The sequence below is a fragment of the Vipera berus genome (genome assembly GCF_964194415.1).
Source record: "Vipera berus genome assembly, contig: HAP1_SCAFFOLD_27, whole genome shotgun sequence".
In the NCBI taxonomy this organism is placed as follows: Eukaryota; Metazoa; Chordata; class Lepidosauria; order Squamata; family Viperidae; genus Vipera; species Vipera berus.
In genome coordinates, this window is record NW_027673656.1 from 372,055 (window position 1) to 393,382 (window position 21,328).

The 21,328-nt window shown below is 47.2% G+C and overlaps 1 protein-coding gene and 1 long non-coding RNA gene across 2 annotated transcripts in view; both read left to right on the forward strand.

Moving 5' to 3' along the window:
* The window catches only part of LOC308679194 (vomeronasal type-2 receptor 26-like), a gene marked incomplete at both ends in the record, with an annotated part of 478,617 nt that overhangs the window by 326,244 nt on the left and 131,045 nt on the right, over positions 1 to 21,328 (forward strand). The gene's annotated exons all lie outside the window — the stretch shown is intronic.
* Positions 7,012 to 11,350, forward strand: LOC308679197. The gene is made up of 3 exons (XR_014028721.1): positions 7,012 to 7,071; positions 10,446 to 10,553; positions 11,055 to 11,350. It is a non-coding gene; the product is annotated as an uncharacterized lncRNA (long non-coding RNA).

The window sequence follows — 21,328 nt, forward strand, 5'->3', positions numbered from 1 at the left end:
CCAGAGCCGGATCTGGGAGCTGGGTTAGTTTAATCATTTTAAGTGTTTTTAATCTATGTAATTTGTTGTACTATTTTAAAAAAACCTTGTGAACTGCCCTGAGTCCTACGGGAGAAGGGCGGTATATCAGTTTAATAAAATAAATAAATAAATAAAATGTGGCTGCTGCAGCCTTTGGATGTTCCCTCATATCCTGAAGAGGGGTGACTTTCTCCTTCAGTGGGCTGGAGTGGCTCTTCTCCACAGGGAAACTGAGGCCCATCTCAGCCAGTTGAGGCTGCAGACTCTGGAGGTGCTTCTCGACTTCTGGCCGAAGGTTCCTCGCCACTTCGAGGTCCTTCTCAGAGTCAGCCTTCTCTCGTTTGAGGTGGACACTTGGCTAGTGACCTCGCACAGTTCTTTGTGGAGTTCTTCAGTGTAGTTCACCAAAGATTTATTCTCCTCTAACTGATGGCAGGATCTTCCTCAGGTTTTCCGCAGGTCTTCCGTTGGTTGTGGTCTTAAGTTGATCCAGTGTCTGCTGGAGAGAGACAGCCGTGCTGCTCTTTCATCCATTGATCGTCTCTCTGCAATTCCTGGGTCTGGAAGTCGAAGGCGTCTCTCAGCTCCTCAGCCTGGAGGTTGGGACCATCGGTGGTCTCTGAGAGATCACCCAAGGATATTGACGGTATGGCCATTTCCTCCCTGTTGCCGACCTGTTTGAGAAATAGAGAGACACCTCAATCACACCCTCTTTCAGCTCAGGGCTAGTTTTGCTAACCTGCCTTCTCCACTCCGGCTTTTCCCTACAGTTTTTGTTCTGAACCAGCCCTCTTCTGGCCTTGTAGTAAGGCAAACCCCTATTCAGAAAGAAGAGACTGGAGAGCGTCCAAGGCTAAAAGGCATCCGCCAAGATTTATTACTCAATTAACAAAACACTAGAGCTTGACTCCTCAAGCGGAAGAGTTGCTTTCAGCAACCAGCCCCTCCCCAAACACTCCTTTTATTGAGAGCTCAGGGCGTGGTCTCCCTGAGCCTCCTCCCGAGGAGTCCCACAGCCTTTCTTTGTTTGTTCCTGCTTGACTGCCTCCTGCGTCGGGCGTCCTTGAACAGGGCCAGCTGTGGGTCATCATCCTCCGCACTATCGGGCTCACGCAGCTGAGAAGAGGTCCCCGGCTGAGGGCTCTGCAAAGCCTCCAAACCATCATCAGCCGGTTCGTCTCCCTCCTCCCCCTCATCTGAGTCATCCGATACATCGGAGCCGGCTGTCGGACCCACAGGCTGGCCCTGAGTCACAACAGTTTTGGAGTCCGTCATCTTCTGCTAGCGTGAGACGCAGCGGGAGTTAAGAACCAACGGACAATCTGCGGGGGGGGGGGGTGTCCCCTGCCAAAGGGCCCTTTAGATATAATCTATCCGGATCAGTTCTCAGCCCACAATGCCAGCTTCAAAATAGCATATCTGAGGGCACATCAAGAGAAAATCAGCTCTCTGGAGATCTTCCTAATGCTGGGAAAGGCGGAAGGAAAGAGAAGGAGAGGACAATTTGGGGTGAGGTTAGTGGATTTGATTACCATGTAATCAAATTTGGGAGACCTGAAAATCCAGACGGGGGACAGGTCATCCATCAACCTCTGTGGTCACTCAGAGTCCACGCTGACTTCAATGCTGTCAATCAATGCAGACCGAATTCCCTGGAAAAGTCTGCCATGCTGGGAAAAGTGAAGGAAAGGGAAGAAGAGAAGGATCCCCAGGAAGCAGCTCTAGTGGGGATGGGGGCAGGTTGGGAGACCCGAAGGACCTCATTGGGGACAGATCTCCATGGGGAAAAACTATCTATGTGGCTGCTGAGAGTCAACACCAACTTGGTGATATTAATCAATCCATCAATCCGTCAGTCAGTCAGTCAGAGGAACTTCAAGGTCCCTTTCAGCTCCCGGCTTCTATTGTCTGTTTCCTTTTCATTATAGCCTTAATCTCCAAAGAAGGAACAAATTAGGGTTAAGACTATCAAGTGATAATAGCCTCACACAGTCATTAAATTGTAACTGTGTAAAAATCACAAATTTGGCCCCTTCAAGGCATCTGTGGCCTTCAACCCCCATAATCCAGCCGGCTTACTAGGGAATTCTGGGAGATGAAGTCCACCCAGGCCTTTAAAATGGCCAGGTTGAGAACTACCCACATAATCCATCAATACTGATCTCTTTTCAAACTACTTTTGACTCCCATTTGATTCTGACTCCAGTTTGAGGCAGATCTTCTCTCGAAACCCTCCAAAGGAGCCAGAATCCCCCATCGGTCACTCTGGCCATCTCTGGCCTGGCTTTGCTGTTTCTGATGATGGAGAAGGGGGTGACCATTCGAATTAAGATGGACACCCCCCCATTGCTTACAATTTCCATCTTCATAAGGAAAGCCAGGTCTCTCTCTCTCAGCCCTAGCCCACCTCACAAGGTTAGAAAACGAGTCCCAGATTGTTATTGCGAGACGAGAACTCAGTGGTTAGAGCAGCGGGAAAAGGGAGTCGGAAGGGACCTCGGAGGTCATCTTAGTTGCCCACCCTGGGCAGCTGGACTTCAACTCCCAGAATTCCCTAGGCTCCACTTTGCATGCTTTAGCTGTTCTTCTCACTGCCTGCAAGGAGGGTCTGCAGTCCGGCCTTTCAGTCCCAGCTGGCCCGCCAGGCAGCGAGGAGGGCAGCTAAAGCCGGCAAAGGCCCCTCAGCGTCCTCCATTTTGCGGCCTCTTTCCTGAGGGGAATCTTCCTCCCTCCATTTTAGGGGGGGAAAAGCCGCAGGGAGATTTTTTCCTCCCTCCAGCCGAGAGTCAGGAAGGTTCCCAAAGGGGGGAGGTTGGGGGGGTGGAGGGAGGAGGCAGGCCGGCAGCCTTTCGGGGGAGTCTCAGAGGATGCTGGGGCTGGAGGGGTCCACGGAGGTCACCTAGTCTGACCCCGGCCCAACCATCCCCAGACTGGCCCATAAGCACCGACCCTGCCAACCATCGTGGCTTGGTCCAATCATGGTTTCACTGCGAAGCTTTTTGATCAGAGGAGATGTAAGCCCACCTCACCATCATACCGTCTGCTGCAATCCTGGCTAAGCGTAAGACTCAATGCTGGTCAGTTGGGCGTTATTGGGGCCGGTGTGCCCCGAGCACACTCAGAGCCTACTTTTACCCCAGATTCGTCTTAGCCTGTGCAAACCAGGATCTCTAACCTACAGGCTGTTTTGCAAACTGATTTTCTCATTGCCTGCCTCTCACCAGCGAGGCAGTCCCTGTTGTGTAGCGACACACTCTTCAGAAGAGCCTGCAGCCTTTCCAACACCTTTGTTTTGTGGCTGCCGCTACCTCTTTGGGGGCCAGTGTTTGTGGCTTCCGTTGTCGTTCTTTATTTCTCCTGGAGTTAAGAATGCTTCTTTGTGATGCAGACCAAGGAAACGTGGAAGTAACCAAACCACCTTGAGCCCTAATAACCAACTTTATTACTGGAGGGGGGGAAGAAAAAATTTGGGAGGGGCTGATTTGTGTTGTTGTTGGTTTCGTGTCATCTTTTGGGGTTGCCGCACAAACGGCAAACTGAAACTTGACCATATCCTGAACAGACAGCTGGCCCTGATTCTCCTTCCTCTGCCTGATTTAGCTCGGCCGTGCAAGCCCTGCAGACCCTCATCCTGTGCACCGGCCGTCTGGAGGAAGACCAGGCTCTGGGGAAGAAGGGGTGCTGGAAAAGGCTGCTGAGCCCGGACCGTCTCTTCGAAGCCGTCTCCCACCTGGTCGGGTAAGGCATCCAAAGTCAGAAGAGCTTGGCTGTAAGTGGCTGTGTGGTAACCTGGTGAGCCCCCCGTGACTCTCCTTTCCTCCCGTGTCTAGGCCACCAACGCTCTGGGCCTCATCCTGCCCTTGCCGGAGGCAGCTGAAGCGGTCGGCCACAGGTCCCCTCCCCTGCTCATTGGGCTCCTCACCCAGACCTACTTCCTGCGGGGAGGAAGCGGGGAGGAAGCGAGCAGGAGGCGTCTTGTGCTTGTGGAGCGGTGCCTGTCCCAGGACTCTCTGCGGCTTGTGACGTTGGCATCTTGGTGGATGCCCTGAGACGTTTCTGCCGGGTGTTTGGCTTAGACGACCGGTCCCTCCGTTTTCTGGCACTTCAGACGGGAAAAGAATTTGAAAAGTTGAGGTCGGCTATCGAGAAAACCCCGTTAGCCAATACAATAAATGCAGAACTGGTATTTTCTCTCTTGATGAAGTCGTCTCTTTGGGTAGCTGTGTCGATTGTGGAACCGGCTCTTGATTTTATACCTGTTGTTGGTCCTCTGTTTGGTGGAGCGAGTTCATACATTGTCCCCTATCATTTTCTGAACAGCTTTCTTGACGATGCTGTGGAAGACGCCCAAAATGTTCGGGCAAAACGTCTTGGCTGATCAGAGTCCCAGGGAAAGTTTGAAAAGAACTCTCAAATGCCCCTTTGAAGGAAACAGTCGAGCATTTCATCCAAAGAATATAACAATGTCTCGGTGCCTTATTACTTTCTTGTTTTCAAGAATTCTCTGATTGATCACCCTGTAGCAGATATCTCCATGGGAACTCAGAAATTAATTATGGTTTGGGGGTGGTTGCTTTTCTTGTTTTTTCTCTTTTTCTTCCTTTTCTGTTCTATTTGTAACAATTCTAAATAACAAAAGCAATAGAGAATTTGATATGAAGATGCATATTTTGTAATGGTTTTTGAAAGAGAAAGAAAGGAAGAGAGAAAGAGGGAGGGGGAGAGGGAGGGGGAGAAAGAAAGAGGGGAGAGAGAGATGGTGGGAGGGAGGCAAGCAGAGAGGGGGAGAGAGAGGAAGAGAAAGAGGGAGTAGAAGGGGTAGGAGGAAAGAGAGAAAGAGAGGGAGGGAGTGAAAGGGAGAGGGTGGGGGAGAGAGAGAGGAAGAGGGAATAAAGGAGAGAGGAAGAGATGTGTGGACAGAGAGAGAAAGAGGGAGAGAGAAAGGGAGGGAAGGGAAGGGAGAGAAAGAATGAGGGAGAGGGGGAGAGGAAGAGAGAGAAGGGGATCAAAGGGGGGGTCAGACAGCCACTAACCTTTGCAGTGATTTGCATTCATTTGTCTAAACGTTGCAAGATCCAGACTTCTGTAGCCCATTCAGTATCCAGAAGCATTTTCAATATCCAGCTGCTTATTTTTAACTTGGTTTGGATTTGTGTTTCGAAACTCTCTTTATTCTTGAAGGGTTGTGAAACACCCAGGGTTGAAAAGGGGGGTGAGCTGCCATAAAAAGTCTCTAAATGGAGTAACTCATTCCATCTCTTTATCCATAATTCAGATAGTGATTCTTCTGACTAACCAGCAGATCTGGTCTGATCTCTCCGTACTTGATCTTTCAGAACCTTGTTCACATTATCTTCAGCCCAGCTGAAGATGATGTACCGAGAGGCCAACGCATACATGCGCCACTCGGACAAAAAGGTGAAGACCATCGGGATGGCTTTCTTCTCGGAGGTGAGCAGACGTTGTGGTGCACCTCCACCTTCTGGAGGCCAAGGAAAGTGGCCCAGGGTTCAGGAGGGCTTTATTGTGGGACACCAGAAGTTACGGAGGCTCCGTCACTGGAGGCTTTGAGGAAGAGGCTGGACAGTCATTTGTCTCAAGTGGTGGAGGCTCTCCTGCCTGAGCCGGGGGTTGGACCAGAAGACCTCCCAGGTCTCCTCTTATTCTCTCAATCAGTGGAATGACTTCTGGATGGAGGGAGGGAGGGAGGGAGGAAGGAAGGAAGGAAGGAAGGAAGGAAGGAAGGGAGGAAGGAGCCTCCTCAGGATCCCGTCGGTCAGAGAGTGTCGACTGGCGACCCCCGGGGGGAGGGCCTTCTCGGTGGGCGCACCAGACTTTGGAACCGTTTACCGGTGGAGCTCCGGATGGCTCCCGACCTTCGCTCCTTCCCCCGTGACCTAAAAACTTATTTATTTGAACAGGCCGGCCTGGTCTGATGGGTTTGGGGTATTTTAATATTAATTTTAATTAATTTTTACTGTAATTGGGCTTCAATATTTAATTCTCCCTTAACTTTTGTACACTGTATTTTTATTGTATTTATTGCCCTGTATACCGCCCTGAGTCCTTCGGGAGAAGGGCGGTATAGAAATTAAATAATAAATAATAATAACAATAACAATAACAACAACAACAACAACAATAATAATAATAATAATAATAATAATAATAATAATAATAATAATAATACACTAACTTACACTAACTTTTGCCATACAGTAGCCTCCACATCTGACCATAATGGACCCTCCAGCAGTCACTAAGTGTATGCAGCAATCCTTAAGCCAATGCCGTGGTCATATATTTAGGATGAACCAGATCTTTTCGTGGTTTCCTTCTACAGGGAGTCCTCGACTTACAACCACAACTTAGCCCCAAATTTCTGTTGCTAACATGGTTGTTCAGTGAGTTTTGCCCCATTTTACGACCTTCCTTGCCACAGTTGTTAAGTGAATTTGGCTCCCCCTCTGACTTTGCTCGTCAGAAGGTTGCGAAAGACGATCACCTGAGCCTGGGACACTGCGACCACCGCAAATATGAACTGCCAAGCGCCCAGATTTGGACCGCACGACCTTGGGGATGCTTTAACGGTCATAAGTCTGAAAAATGGGCATGCATTCTTGGCTACAGGATGTTCTCTGCCCTGTGTGCCTTGGCGGCCCTTTGAACCCCTCTGGTGACCTTGAGGACACGGACCAGCCTCCGGGTGGCCTCCAGGACTCTCTGAAGGAAGGCAAGGAGTATAAATCCTCCCCTTCCCCACCCTCCACTCAGAGCAGAAGAAGCTTCCTGGAGGAGAGGAGAAACGTCTTCAAAGGAAGACAGGAAAGTCCAGTTGCCTGGACTTTGGGACAACCATGACCTGGATGGCGGAGAGCCTCCATGGGCATTTCTCTTAGTAGAAGCTCCCAGGAACGTCCTTTTCCTTTGCTCTGCTGATGCTCGGCATCTCTGCTCTTGTTCCTCAGCTCATGTATCACGCCCGAGAGTGGAGAACCTCTGGAGGTTCTCCATGAAGGTCTGGGCTTCCTTCTCCAGCAGCCCTTCCAGGTAAGAGACGGGAGGGAGGAAGAGAGGGACTCTGGAGGTAGTAGCTGGGGTGACCTCCCTCTCTGGGAAGTCTGCAGTGCTGGGAAGGATAGAGGAAGGAGAAGAAGAAGACCATCACTGTGCAGTAAAATCTGTTTAATAGTTTAATAATAATAATAGCCTAACATTCCAGAAACTGCAGATGCCGTTGATTATTACGTCTCCGTGGAATATGCCCTCATTTTAATAGGACTGTATTAACTAGTGATGGGGCATTTTCTTTTGTTAGTTAACAGTTAATAGGGCCAACCCTAGCCCTAGCCCTATATTTAAGCCTTGCCAAAGTGCATTGCAGCCTGATTGCAGATTTTTAATGTTTTATTTAATATTATCAAATTCAGATTCATTCCCGCCATCTAAGATATTGATTTGGTGCCAGGGTAATGAAACAAAAGGGAAGGGAAGGGAAGGGAAGGGAAGGGAAGGGAAGGGAAGGAAAGGAAAGGAAAGGAAAGAAGGAAATGGAAACCCACCTGAGTTTTGCATTGGGTATCCTACGAGAATTCGAGGGGGGGATGGGGGTTTGGCTGTTCTCCCCCAGGACATGGACTGAGCAATCCATAATTCATCTTTTTAGAGAAGGGTTAGACGACCACCGTTCTAAGGCACGTATCTACCGAGATGTGCCTGACCAGCTGCATGAATGGTACCAGGCAGTGGTGAAATTGGATGTTCAGCTCGCCCGCTAGAAGAAACTTCTCCTCCCTGAAGCTGAGCCGAGGTCGGAACAACCCGAATGGCAATCGGTCACTAAGTGAATGCAGCAGTCCTTAAGCCAATGCCGTGGTAATATATTTAGGATGAACCAGATCTTTTAGTGGTTTCCTTCTACAGGGAGTCCTCGACTTACAACCACAGCTCTGCTGATGCTCGGCATCTCTGCTCTTGTTCCTCAGCTCATGTATCACGCCCGAGAGTGGAGAACCTCTGGAGGTTCTCCATGAAGGTCTGGGCTTCCTTCTCCACCACCCCTTCAAGGTAAGAGATGGGAGGGAGGAAGAGAGGGACTCTGGAGGTAGTACTTGGGGTGACCTCCCTCTCTGGGAAGTCTGCAGTGCTGGGAAGGATAGAGGAAGGAGAAGGAGAAGAAGACCATCACCAGTAAGAGGATGGGATGGGATGGGATGGGGTGGGGTGGGATGGAATAGAATAGAATAGAATAGAATAGAATAGAATAGAATAGAATAGAATAGAATAGAATAGAATAGAATAGAATAGAATAGAATAGAATAGAATAGAATAGAATAGAATAGAATAGAATAGAATAGAATAGAATAGAATAGAATAGAATAGAATAGAATAGAATAGAATAGAATAGAAAATATGGAATGGAATGGAAGAGAAGATAGAATAAAATAAAGAGAATAAAATCATTTATCTGAAATGGTATCAAATGGTATCTCCTGTCAATCCGGGGGCTGAACTAGAAGACCTCCAAGGCCCTTTCCGAGGGGGCCGAGGTTCGTGCCAGGGAGGAAACTGCCCAAGAAGCGAAGGGGGTGCTTGGTGCTTTCTGAGCTTTGTTTTCCTGTGGATGTTTTCTGACCCAGCTAGGTAACATCGTCAGTACTAGAAGCTTTTCTCTGCTTCTTTACAAGCGTTTTGCCTTCTCAGTATTGATGGTCATCACTGATGATGTTACCTAGTTGGGCCGTGAAACGTCTGCCAGAAAACCACCAAGCTCAGAGAGCCCCAGGAACCCCCCAGTTCAGCCCTGAGCTCCACATTTTCCCTTCGGTTGGAACGACTGAACCAGCAGTCAGGCGAAGGACGTGCAGCAGTTCTGAATGACAAAATCTGACCTTGTGCTTTCCCCCCCCCCTCCCTGCAAAGCCAAAGAGATGGAGAAGAAGCCCAAAAACAAAAAGGGGAATACCGTCAAGTGGCTAACAGAGGATTTCATCAGTTCGGGATCAGGAGTATTTTACAAGAACATCCCCAAAATGGCTAAGGTAGGTTTCAGTCCAGCCTTTGGCCTTGCTTCTTCTTGACCTTCCTTTCTCTCCTCCTCCGTAGGACCTGGAGATGCTCCAAAAAGCCAATAGAACAGAGGGGAGGGCATGATCCATCCATCTCATACAATCTATGAGACCAATGTAGAAGAATGTATTAGAATCAAGATCATGTGAAGGGTTAAATGCCACTTTATAGTGCCTCAGTAAGGCCACACTGCAAGAAAAGAGCCATGCGCAGAGAGCACCAAGGACCCCGTGGTCCTCCTGATTCCCCACCATCTTCCTCCCACCTCTTTCCTTCCTCTTCCCTCCTCCGTCCTCTCCTTCCTCCCCTTCTTCTCTCCCAGTCTGTACACCCACTCCCTTGTAGCACTGATGCTCTTCCTCGTGGGAAAACTCTGCACGAAAACAACCACGCTCTGAGAGCACTAAGGCCTCCTCCTCCTCCTCCTCCTCCTCCTCCTCCTCCCCATAACCCCCCACGCACCCTTCTAGCACTGGGGATGTTACCTTGTTTGGCCATGAAACATTTGCAAAGCTCAGAGAGCAGCAGGTGCTCCACAGTTCAACCCTGAGCTACAAAGATTCTCTTCCGTTTGCTAAACTGCAACCTCAGGTCCTGCACGCCCAGCCAGGAGGGAGTCTGGGAGTTGGACAGCTGGTCCTTGACCTACAACCTCAGCTAAGCCCATATTTTATGTTGCTGAGCAAGACATTTTGTAAATGAGCTTTGTTCCCATTTTGCGACCTCTCCTGCCGCTGCCGTTACCTGAATCACTGCAAATGTTAAGTTAGGAACACGGTTGTGAAGGGACTCTGGCTTCTCCCTTGACTTTGCTTGTCAGGAAGTTGCAGAAGGGGATCACGTGACCCGGGACGCTGCAACTGTCACAAGGACACGTCAGTTGCCAAGCCTCCGAATTTTGATTACATGACCGCACAATGGTCATAAGTGCGAAAAACGGCCAGAAGTCATTTTTTTTTCAGTTGTACATTGTTGCTTAGAACTCCGAACGGTCACTAAATAAATGGTTGTAAATCGAGGGCCAGCAACATCTGGAGACGGGTTGTTCACTCGTCCTTCCAGGCAGAGGAAGCAAATCTAGGGTCTTCGTCTGGACAACTGTCCTCACAATTGGTGGCAGAGCTTTTCCAGCCGCTCCTCTCCAAAGCTACCTCAGCTCCAGCTGATCCAGCCCGGGATGGTCCCTCTTAGGTGCCTGGTGTCTGTCCCAGCTAGGAAAGCCAAGTAAATTGTGAGAGGTCTCCTGATGCAGAATGGAAAGCGACGCTTTCCTTGGAGACAGCGACCGAAAAGCCCCGTTCCGTCCTCTGCTCCTTCGCTTGGCCACAATTTCTTTATTCTTGTTGCCTAAACAGGTTTCTGCACACCCCAGAATGTCCAGGAGGAAAGTGGATGGATTTCCCTCCCTCCACCAGAAGTCTGCGATCCCAGAAAGTAGTTCCCATCTCTCGTCTCAGGAGAAGGTGAGCGTGCGGAGCTTTTGCCCTTTGGGGGGCGCAATTGTCCAAGGCACAATGCCAACTCGGCGCGGGATAATTCAACGATTCGATTCGTTCCAAGGATTTAAAGAATCATTTTCATTTTTGGCGTTCGTGTTTCCTTTTGTCCCTCCTTTGACACCGTTCCTTTAATGATTCTGTTCCATCGTTTCTTTGAGATTAGTCAGACAAATGAATAGTAGAATAACAGAATTGGGAGGGACCTTGGAGGTCATCTAGGCCAACCCCCCGCTCAGGCAGGAAGCCCTATGCCATTCTGGACCAAGGGCTGCCCAGTGATGGAGCACCTAGAACTTCCGGAGGCAACTCGTTCCACTGATTATTGTTCTCACTGTCAGGAAATTCCTCCTTAGTTCTAGGTTGCTTCTCTCCTTGATGAGTAGCTGACCCCACATTGTCCATTTCCTTTTCCTGGCCCACTGGTGGACCTCCCTACGATTCACTGACTCTTCTCCCAACCTTCAGATTTCACTGTACAGATACTATGGGGTGAAACTTCGGGATTGCAGACAGAAAGACCTGGTCAAGGAACAACTGGAAAGACTTCTGGGTTTTTCATTTTGTGAAGAAACAGACAGAGAAGTGAGTGGCAGTGGGGTTTCTGCAGGGCCCTTGCAGACGTTTTGTTACCCAACGAGGTCACATCATCCCTGCTAGAAGGGAATGGGGTTTGTGGGGAGGAGGAGGAGGAGGAGGAGGAGGAAGAATTATGTTGAGTTGTATACACTTTCAACAGCTCAAGACTGTGGTAAATTGGCATTAATCATTGACAGACAATAGACTATTTAAGTGCATAAAGTCAATCTCAGAATTTCATCAAGATTATCATCTATAGAGTGCTAACGGAGCACGAACAGCTCAGGTGCAAAATTGAGAAGGTCAGGAACAAGAACCTGGACTTGATAGATGGCAGAGCGGCCCTCCTCGCCGGGTTCAGGCAACAACTGAGCAGGTGAGAAGCTTGAGCATTTGTCTACTTTCAGAGGGAGAGTTTCCTGACCTCAAAGCTGTGGCCGCTGCGGCTAACCGAAGAGTGTCTTGCTTGTTGGTTGGGATTCACCTCTAACTTTCTGGTTCTTCTAGAGAGAGAGAAATGAGGCTGGACTTGTGTAAGTCCATGAAGGCCGGAGACCAGCCTGCGTCAGAGTCAGCGGGGAAGAAAAACGCTGGCAGAGACGAGACCCGCCAACCCAGGAAGCCGTCGTTCCTCCAGTACCAGCTGAAGCCAGCCAAAACGTCCTCGGATGGCTCCGCTTTTCGTCACCTGGCTTGAAATTTGTAAGGACAGCCTGGAGGAGGAAGGAGCCGAAGCCCCCCAACTAGGGACCCGGGCCTGGCTGGAGGCCTCGATCCGAGGCACGCAAGGGCTGCAGAGGCAGATCTCCTTGGAAAGATCCATCCAGCAGCTGAAGCAGCAGTCCGACGCGGGAGCTGTGGGGGAGATCCTAGACTGGCTCCAGGACTTCCTAAAGGGCCTCTCGTTCACGGAAGATCCTCCGGCACCTCTGGAAAAGTGGCTTGAGTGCTGATCCTGAGGATGAAGAACAAGAGACCCAAAATGGATTCAAACATCTGAGAGCGCTACAGCTGGCTCCTCCGGCATCGCCCCCTCCCCTCCTCCCTCTTCCCCTTGCCCTCGTCCCCTCCCCGTTGTATATATTCAAGATATTCAAGTATTTTATTCTTATGTATATATGTAGGGGTGGGTGGGTCTGTACATATGTTGTATATAGTTTGTTTTAGGTGTTATGCATAGGTTTCACTTTTGAGAGCGGTAAAAAAAAAGTCACAATAAAGATTCTTATCTTATTATCTGATCTTATCTCCTCCCCTGCCTATCCTTCAAAACCACTCTGTAAGAAATTCACTGCTTTTGGGGTGGGAAAAGTTTAAAAACTAAAATCTACTTGAAAAGCCCAGGTGTGGCTTTCGACAATGGGAGGTTTTGTTCACACAAACCTAATGCAATATGGAAAAAAATTGACTTAGAAGGATATTTTGGATACTGAAGGGAAATTAAAATCTAAACGAGCTTTTAGGCCAGGGGATTGAATGATCATAGTGGCCTCGATTGCAAATGCAATCGAGATATGATAAAGATGCAAAAAAATATATGGCTTTCATAAAGGAAAGAATGTTTGATCAGATATTGTTGATGTCTGATGAAAAACTGATTAAGAAACTATAAAACTTTCTATTAAATTTGAAAATGGAGGATGAACAAGCAAAAGATACAATGATAGAGTGGGCAAGAAACTTTGGGTATAATATAGAATTAGAGAAATGGCAAAATCTTTGGGAAGGAAATTATAAGTTGACAATGGCAACTTCTTATAAAGAAAACGTATATAAAATGTTTTATAGATGGCACTTGCCACCTGCTAGATTAGCAAAAATGTTTAAAAATATGTCTAGTAAATGGACAGGAATGGGTGAATTTAATTCAGATGACCATCAGGTATACTACTGCGGGCAAGAATCCCTCAGAAGAAATGGAGTAGCCTTCATAGTCAATAAAAGAGTAGGAAAAGCAATACTGGGATACAATCCTCAAAATGACAGAATGATCTGAGTTCAAATCCAAGGCAAACCATTCAATATCACAGTGATATAAACAGAGAAGCACTCAGCTTCATCTGGAAAGGAGAGAAAGGTACAACCAAGAGCAGAGCCCCTACCTGTCCCAAACCTTGTTCCCAGAGAGCTTGACCCAAAGAATTTATCCTTTCCTGATACCAGATCCTTTGCATGTGGCTTCAAACTGATGTCTACGTCAAAGTCAAAAATTGTAGAAAGAGCATCACAGGTCTCCAAGGCCCAAATAGTCATAATTACAAAGGAGAAGCAGCTTCTCCTCCTGGGATCCTAAACTTTTTCTTGGGTCCATGTGCAGAGGAGAGGCTGGAGAAAAGCATGTTAGTGAAAAATCACAGATATACCCCTGGGGGCCCTGTTCTCTTGTGGTTGTGGGTCCTTCCTGTTGGGACATGTCCAGAAAGTGATGCTGGAGAAGAGAGAGCAACACCCAGGGAACTGACCTGCTGTCCTTCAACATGGCCTCTTGTCTCCAGAGACTGCTGGGAAGGTCACCCAGAGCGATGGAGTTTGGTGCCACTTTAAGTTAATGCCATTTAGCTCTGGTGTTGCCTGTCTTCTAATGACAAGGAGGCCATCAGGCAACCCTTGAACTCTGCCCAATGTCAAGAGGAGGCCCTGTTCAGAATCCCATGTATTAATCCTAATTGCAACTGATTTTAAAATTGCTTGTGCCTGAAGTGAAATTTCACTTCCCATCTTTTCTAGCAATATTACGTTTTACGTAAGAGCTCCTTAAGAAGCAAAAGCTGCTAAGTGCCTGTATAGATCTATTCCTTTAGCAGAAAGGAAAAATTATGACACGTGAGGGGTATTGTGCACCTCGCAAAGGTTGTCCACCTCTGGACCAAAAAGGCTTTGGCATCTGATCTTTCCTTCAATTGTATCCTGGACAGCATCTCTCCTTGCCAGGTGCCCCTTCGGCCTGGCAAATAAACCTCAAAGGAAGCTAAGGGAAGCCAGCCAGTTCTAAGAAAGGAGTGGGCTAGAGAGGATCCAGGATAGAGAAGAGAGGGAGGGGAGGTGGTGGATCGGGAGCTGGGTGATCCACTTGATCCCTTTATCCTTGGAGAGAGATATTCAAAGGTCACCTCTAGTGCCTGCAACAAACTAATGCAGTCTTCACGATTTTCAGATAGGGAGCCAGTTAAGCATCCCTTTAAAGGAAAATAAATAAAGGTTATTCTTTTATAAATTGTATCAAATGTAACACTAAGATGTGGGGCTATCTTCCTGCTCAGACAGAGAACTCACAAATGGTAATCAACAAATTCTTTTGAAATGTTAAAAAGCCTCCGAGAGACAGGAACATTGGACCAAGGTGGAAATTACAACCAAGGTGGAAATTACAAGTAAAGGAGATAAGATCTAGATAAGATCATAAGGGATAGATGGTAATGGTCAGAAGGACCCCTTTAGAAATAGGAAACAACTTCAAAGAATGACTTAAGCTTCTTAGGAATGGCATGTATCCTGAAAGAGTATAAAATGCCTACTTTGAAACTTGCTCTTTGAACACAATCCAACTTGGGAAGGGTCTAAGTGGCCGCGTTTGCAAACGCTTTCTTTCTTCTTTATTTTCTTTATTATTTTCAATTTTCTTTTCAATAAATCTTTGCCTTTGTTAACCAGACTTGTCTTTGAGTTGTGAGTATCAAATTTTGGGTTTTTAAATCTCACACCTTCCATTTGTTTTCTCCTCCTTTTCTCTCTCTCTTTCCCTCCCTCTCTTCCTCCTTCCCTCCCTCCCTTCTTCCAACTCCCCTCCTCTTTCGTACCCCCCTCCCCAGCGGGGTAAAGGCACCTAGCGAAATAGGTGCCAAACTCACCGTTTTGCGACACATCGCAATTCTTTTTTTTTTTTTGCCTTGGGTTAGGCCTGTGGCACATCCGGCCCGTGGCCCAACAATTGAAGATCTGCTGTAAAGATCCAAGTCATCTAACAGGATGGCAGGGAATTTCATCTACAGGATGAAGGTGAAGCCCTCCAGTCGAGGTAAGATAAAATAAATAAAAAAGAGAGACATTCTAATGCTTCACTTGAGGAGGCAAAATAGTAGAACAGCAATTACTCCACCCTGGATAATAAAACAGTTGAGAAGTGGATTAACGAGGCCTCTTTTGAATGCTCAAAAAATGAACAAAATCCATCAAGGGGCGGGAGACAAAATTATGAGAAATTTGGGTAGATTTTAATAGTTTATTTCAATAGCAATGGACCACGAGACGGCAGTATTTTAGATGTATGATAAATAAATGTATGAGTGCAATCCCCACCTCTTTATTGACTTTTTATTGCATCTTGATTGCCTAGCCATCATGGACGTATGCTATTTATATGCTTATATATACCAGCGTGTCGAGGTAATTATAATTTAGTAGCTGATGGGCAGAAGTGATATATGAGAGAGCAGGGTATTTTGAGGGTGGGCGGGTGGGTATTATTCCTTTAAGAGAATGGCAGTTGGAATCTTTAACTCGTTTGAACTGTTTAAATATAACCGACTATAACTGTATTCTGCATGCTCCCTGGATGTCGGTTTCACATTGTATATTAAACCACAGGTCTTTTAACAAACCACTGTCAGATGTATACGCTCCTGCGTTATCACAAGCAGAAAGCAGGGCAAAGCCTGCGATAATTTATATACTGCTCAAAAAATAAAGGGAACAGAAAATAAGACATCCTACTATTAAATACAGTACATTGTGTTGTTTAAGTGTTCCCTTTATTTTTTTTTGAGCAGTATATTTGAAACCAAATGCAGTGTGCTTTATATTGTTCGTTAGGCATGGTTCAATTTTTTTTTAAAAAAATGGACATTTCATTTAATAATTAGTCCAGTCTGCAAGTCCAAACTGGTGCATCTTAATATTGCAAACTTGCCACGGATAAAGTTTCTCCCCTCTACTTCTGTGTTCTGGGGGGGTGAAGGGGCTTTAATGGAAAACAAGAAGTATTTAGGGTGTGAATAGCTTTATGGAGAGGACTATTACCCCCCGTAGATAGGGCTCACAACTTGGGAGTCCTCCTAGATTCACAGCTTTCTTTAGAAGACCATATAGTAACTGTGACTAGGGGGGCCTTCGCCCAGGTTCGCCTGGTGCGCCAGTTGCAGCCCTATCTAGACCGTGATGCCTTGCGTACGGTCACTCATGCGCTCGTGACCTCTCGTTTAGACTACTGCAACGCTCTCTACATGGGGCTGCCCTTGAGGACCACTCGGAGGCTCCAACTGGTACAGAATGCAGCCGCGAGAGTTGTGTTGGGAGTTTCCCGATACTCCCATGTTACACCTCTGCTCCGTGAGCTGCATTGGCTGCCAGTTGTCTTCCGGATGAGATTCAAGGTGTTGATAATGACCTACAAAGCCCTACATGGCATGGGTCTGGAATACCTTAGGGAGCACCTGCGGCCGGCATCAACTTCCCTCCGCCCAGTGCGCTCCCACAGAGAGGACCTCCTCAGGGTGCCACCAGTCAAAGAATGTCGACTGGTGGCCCCCAGGGGGAGGGCATTCTCTGTGGGCGCGCCGGATTTGTGGAACCGTCTTCCGGTTGAGCTCCGGATGGCGCCTGACCTTCGCTCCTTCCGGCGCGATCTAAAGACCTACTTGTTCAAACAAGCCGGCCTGGGCTGATGGGTGATGGGTTTGGGTTTTACTGTTGTTTAATGTATTTTAACTTATTGCTGTAGTTTTTGGGCATCTTGTTTAATCTCTTTTAATATTTGTATTCTTGTTTTTTAACATGTATTGCCCTGTTCACCGCCCTGAGTCCTTCGGGGGAAGGGCGGTATACAAATAAAATAAATAAATGAATAAATAATAAATAAATAAATAAATAAATAAATAAATAAATAAATAATAAATAAAATGCCACAAAACCGCAGGCTGTCCAGTGCTCTCACCTACCAGCCGTTCATGAAGCCGTTATAAAAATTAGGTGTCTTTAATCGCAGTCAGTTAAGTTAGTCGTTTTAAAGAAGTGTCATTTTTCCCCCAGTGGTAGCGGAGGTCCAGGTGTCCCTGCCTCCAATACAGCTAGGGCGTCAGCCGTCTAGCACCCATCATCCCCCTCAGGTAAGCAATCTAAATCTTCTGAGGAAGGTTTTGAGTGTCCATCACCAAGGAACACAAGGGGGTTTCATGAACACAAGGGGGTTTCATGCAGGGCTGGTGAGATTTTAGAAGGGAATGTATTCCACTCTTGGTGCATAAAAGAAAAAACCCATTTTTCTTTTAATCAGGAGAGGTTTTATATATATAGAGAGAGAGAGAGCCAGAAAGATTTTCATGTCATAATAAGATGTGAAGAAGCCCGATGTGAGTGTAGGGGCAGTTGGGAAGGAATGAGCTGATATTTGAGTATATTCCTCACCTGCTGTGTATTTTGACTTTTCCAGACCTCTGGAACATCGGGAAGGCTGAGCAGCGCCAGGGGCGAGAGCGCGGCGTAAGTCTACACTGACAATGGGGCTGGCCATTGCATTAAAAATATGTCAAATGAAGATTAGCACTGGGAGTTTTAGAAAGTTTAGCATTTCTTACAATGCAAACTGGCCACGGAGGAGAAGACATGCAAAGCAGGCCAGGCCAAGATAAATCACTTCATTCCCCCCCCCCAACCTTTTATTATTCAATTCAATTGGAAAAAACCAACAAAGCTTTTAGGAGGGAAAATGACAATACAAAACGTACGGTAACATGGCCGCATAAAGATGCCACCTTCAAACGAATCCCTTGTCGAAGCACCTTTGGATTTTAGGACAGCATCCAGTCTTGTGGCATTTAAGAGCCTGTCAACATGGCACACCTGGCCTTGGGCATTTTTGCCCATTCTTCCTTGCAAAAGCGGTCCAAAATTGTCAGATTTGGGGGTGGGGGTGGAGTTCTGTGCAAAGCCCTCTTCCTGTCTCTCCCCCCCCCCACTCCCCAGATTTCCACTTGGATTCAGCTCCCGGATCTGCCTGGGCCACGCCAAAACTTTGGTCATCTTCTAGTGAAGCCATTGTGGTGTTGATCTGGAGGCATGGTTTGGGACCTTGCGGCACTGGAAGGGGAAACTCCCCTTCATCGTCAGCATTTTAGCAGAAGCCTGAAGGTTTTGTGCCAAAATTGAACCCAATACTTGGAAATTGACTGCTACTTTGTGCCGAAATTGACCGCTACTTGGAAATTGACCGCTACTTGGAACTGCTCGTAATTCCCTCCAGCTTGGCTAGAGCCCCAGTTCCAGTTGAGGAAAAGCAGCCCCAAAGCCTGAGTCTGCCACCACCGTGCTTGCGCTTGGGAGTGTGGCGAGTTTGGTGCTTTGCAAGATGTGGAGGCCAAGGCTTTTGCTGTAAGAGGCAACTGAATAAACGTCAGAAAACCCCCACTGAACAGCTTGAACTTTTCAGGGGCTTCAGCAGAGTCCCCTTAGTTGATTTTTAACATCCCTTTCAATGTGATCGACCAATTCTGAAGACAGCCAGATCCCTCTTTGTAAGAGGCTGTGAACACTTATACAGCCAAATCATTCCATTGTTTTTTTTAAAAAAATTCATTTTCCCCCTTCAAAGATTTCAATTTCCTTTTCCACTTGACTCGTACATCTTATACGTTATATTAAAGGAGGAAAGCATTCTGAGGTGATTTAACTTGGTCTGATTATTTTTACATTTCCAAAGCCTGGCCTTTTAATAGGGGTTCTTTGCTAAACGCTGAAGGGAAAAAAACCATTACTTAAGTAACCCAACTCTTATAAGCGTAGCGAGGCTAAGCTTAATATTTAAGTAGCTCAGCAAATCCCTTAAGGCTCTCCCGGAGGTGTTAGATGAAGTCCATGAAATTGTACAGATTTCTCACTTTTACCGAGCATTATTTCTAAAAGACCCAATTAATGGCTAAAGCCTTGTCTCCTGCAAGGAGGGGTTTCTGACTGTTGTACAGTGTTGTAAGGCAACACTGAATTTACGCACACGCAAACGTAAAGGTATTTTTTTAATCTTTTCCAATTGAAGAAAAAGTTTGATGGTTCAGGTTAAAAAAAACAACAACTAAGGGGCTAATTTCTCTCTGCTCTGCATATTTACAGCAAGGCCAGGTTTTCAGCAGATGAGGAGCTCCTGGCAGAACACACCCAGCTTGTGCAGCAAAATCAAGAACTCTGCAGAGAGCTGGAGGAGAAACGCAGCAGGCGAAATCCTTGGTTTTATCTCTGCTGTTCATTGGCCTCAGTTCTGGGCATCCCCCTTTGTTCTCACCAGTTCGGCCTTCTCCGCCCTTCTGTCCCTGCTAGAAGCTTTGGGAATTTGGTTTGTGCCTGTTCTGGTGTGTAAGAGAAAAAAGGGGGGAAAACGTGTTTAAGATCTGAAGATTCCTTTGCGGCACTAATGGATTGTGCAATGCTAAATACTGAAAGTAAACATTCACTAATTAACCTGTACTGAAATAATCACACTCCAGCGTTGTTAACCTTAAGACTGAAGAAGAGAAACAAATCCCTTGAGAACGCAGGGGAGAGATAGATAAGATCTACGGATGTGTCCATTTTACTGTGCATTTCTCAAGTAGCCAGGGAATGAAACGTGTTATTCCTGCACTGGTTCCCGGGAGAAGAGCTGGCTAACTGTGGCAACGGTAATGGCAAAACTAAATTAATTAAAAAGTAAGGCCGGGTAAAACAAACCCAAGGGCCAAGCATTTTTAGTTACTTTTATTTTTAAACCAGTTTGATGATTCGGGTAAAAACCTTAGGGGGCAAATTTCACTCTTGTCTTCACATTTTACAGAATTAAACACCTAGAAGAAAGTCTCCTGAAGCTGCAGGAGGAGAACGAAGACCTCCGCTGCAGAGATCTGCAACGAGCTGGGGAGAACCAGGAGCTCCTCAGTGAAAACCTGGAGTTAAAGGTGTAAAGTCGCGTGCTTCACATAGAGACGGACACAGAGCTGGGGTAAAGATGAGTTTATTCTGAACAGAACGAACTGGGGAAACAGGGAAGCCTGGCGTCTATTTGTACCTGCCCAGGTGGATGGCATCCAATCAGTTCAAACCTGACAATGGGTGTAGATCCTGGCTTCCCACCAGGCTGACCATGCCTGGCTGTCAACAGCTTAAGTCATTAGGCTTATCCTGAGTGAGCAGTCATCGCCCGGAGCTGTCCAGCCCCTCTGCTGATCTGCACCATCAGCCTCCTGCTGTGCTGTCCTTTGTGTATGCTGGGAGGCATACACTGCAAAAGGGACAACTGGAGAGGTGGGAAATATTTAGAAGGCTAATCTTGACTCCTTCTTACCAATTCAGATTCGTTTACTAGAGCCCTGAGGCCAGATTAAAAATGACGCCCAGAATAAAAGAAATCTGACTTTTTTTTTTCATCTAGCGATATCTATCTATACCTATCTAGCATTCCGTCTGCACGTTTGGTACACGGGTGGGGGTGGGTGTACGCATACGTAGATGTTTACAAGAGAAAAGCAAAAGCAGTGTAAAAAAAATTAAGAAATTGATTACGCTGGGTGATCGAAGTAAAAAAAAAATCAGGCGGCTAATTTCTCTCTGGCCTTAAAATTTGCAGGAAGGCAGCCGTTATCGCCACGATGCTAACGGAGCACGAACAGCTCAGGTGCAAAATTGAGAAGGTCAGGAACAAGAACCTGGACTTGATAGATGGCAGAGCGGCCCTCCTCGCCGAGTTCAGGCAACAACTGAGCAGGTGAGAAGCTTGGGCATTTGTCTACTTTCAGAGGGAGAGTTTCCTGACCTCAAAGCTGTGGCCGCTGCGGCTAACCGAAGAGTGTCTTGCTTGTTAGTTGGGATTCACCTCTAACTTTCTGGTTCTTCTAGAGAGAGAGAAATGAGGCTGGACTTGTGTAAGTCCATGAAGGCCGGAGACCAGCCTGTGTCAGAGTCAGCGGGGAAGAAAAACACTGGCAGAGACGAGACCCGCCAACCCAGGAAGCCGTCATTCCACCTGTACCAGCTGAAGGGGGAATGGCTGGAAGCGTCGTTGGAGCGGGTCAAGGCTACGTCTTCTGGAGAAGCCAGCCAAAACGTCCTCGGATGGCTCCGGGGATCTCTGGAAGGCCGGGACGGAGATCCTTCGGAGGCATCCAGACACTCCCTGGCCGAATGGCTGCTGGCATCCCTCATCAACA